The sequence below is a fragment of the Lissotriton helveticus genome, chromosome 7, assembly GCF_964261635.1.
Source record: "Lissotriton helveticus chromosome 7, aLisHel1.1, whole genome shotgun sequence".
In the NCBI taxonomy this organism is placed as follows: domain Eukaryota; kingdom Metazoa; phylum Chordata; class Amphibia; order Caudata; family Salamandridae; genus Lissotriton; species Lissotriton helveticus.
Genome location: NC_136068.1, coordinates 1,802,758,642 through 1,802,760,370, shown reverse-complemented (window position 1 = coordinate 1,802,760,370; position 1,729 = coordinate 1,802,758,642). Strand labels below are relative to the sequence as shown.

The 1,729-nt window shown below is 36.8% G+C and overlaps 1 long non-coding RNA gene across 1 annotated transcript; it reads left to right on the top strand.

Moving 5' to 3' along the window:
* The first annotated feature begins 262 nt into the window (after window positions 1-262).
* On the top strand, window positions 263-1,206 carry LOC144767724 (uncharacterized). Its single transcript, XR_013598326.1, has 4 exons — window positions 263-318; window positions 764-875; window positions 965-1,044; window positions 1,137-1,206. It is a non-coding gene; the product is annotated as an uncharacterized LOC144767724 (long non-coding RNA).
* Window positions 1,207-1,729: the final 523 nt, after the last annotated feature.

The following is a 1,729-nucleotide window of genomic DNA, read 5'->3' as shown; positions in this document are numbered from 1 at the left end:
CGGATTCAGATTACCATAGAAACGCATGTAGCTTTTTCTCTTTTTCCCCCAATGAATTCCAAGCTTAGGAAAGCCGCGAACCAATGCGTGCGGGAGCGATAAGGAAAGAGTAGCCCTGACGCGGGTCATCCCTGGCAACAGTCTCCATAACAGTCTACACTTTAACCAATCAGGGGACGTAAAACAAGCGCCCTATTAGAACATGGCTGATATTTAAAGCCGGCAACAAAGCGGCAATGTATTCTACATTCTGGAAACTGACCAGAGGTGACGCGCTGCCAGGAGAAAGGAGCAGGGAGGCCGACTGAAACTATTAAGGTAATGAGGAGAGACAAAAGATTAGCCTAACTCAGGGATATTAGTAATTAATAATAAGGGTACTTGCAATATGAGGAAATAGGAAATGGAAAATATAACTAAATAGCAAAATGTGCCTACATTTTTTTTAAATTTGTTTTTTAAAAGTTTGCCTAAACAGCAAGATGTGCTTAAAATTTTTTTAAACTTAAAAAAAAATTTAAACTTGCAATAGGAGTAACTATGAAATAGAAAATATAATTAAACAGCAAAATGTGCCAAAACTTTTTTAAAGTTTGCCTAAACAGCAAAATGTGCCTAAATTTTTTTCAAGTGTGCACAAGAAGATAAACAAAGAACCTCTGGGATACACAAAGTAAGTCCTGAGTAACTTGGAATCATGACAAAAAAAGAAATGGTATAAGTAAAAAATCCTATCAACTATATTTGCATTATACCTTTACAGATATTTATACATTCGCGTGATTATTCCCAGTCAAGCGACATGCTGGCCGGTGATCTTCAATTGTAAGAAAGAGGATCAAGTAACCAACGGCGCCTGAATCCCTATTCATTGGGTAAGGGATATTGTGTGTGTGAATATGATAACAGTGATTATGGGTCACTTAAAGAGTGGATAAGTGAGTGATTAATTAAATCTTTCCAGACAAAGAACTTTCCCGGCAATAATCATCACGGTGGCTCCTCCTGGCAGCAATTCCCAGGAAGAATATAGCAGACCAAAAGGTAGGAGGCTAATTGCTTAAAACTTCTTTAGCCAATAGATGTAGGACGATCCCTGTAAATATATATACTAAGGGATATATCTATCTCTCTAGGTCCATATACATTTCCTGAAGCCCGACTATAAACACAGATGGCTACGGAATGAATATTGGTTGAATACCCAAATAAAAGAGGTATGGAGGTAAGCGAATGTCTATCTGGAATATGGTAGAAACCAGGTATAAAAACATTAATAATACCAAAAGATGGTCATCTAAAAATAAAAATTTCTTTCTAGATCAATCACATTTGCAAATTGAATACGGCAGATCGTGAAACTCACCCTTAGAAAACATTTGGGGCCAGTCATTACCCTCCAGTAGAGCCACTTTCACTTTTCTGGAACAAGGTAGGCTGATATCAGAAAATGCTTGTTAATGTAAGGAACAGCATTGGAATGGAGAATTCCAAGGGAAAGGCAAACATATTTGATCTGTGTAGTCATGCAGTGAAAGAGAGACGATACTGAATAACCAAAGGGGGATGAGTATAAGACACCATGTAGATATCATATTTCTGTGCTGTAAAAAAATCATGTGTTCATCTATCTGGGCAGAATGTATAAAACTGGTATGGGTTATAAAAAAAGATATGCAACTATAAAAATATGAAATGTGATAGAAATGGATAACAGAGATAGTGTTGT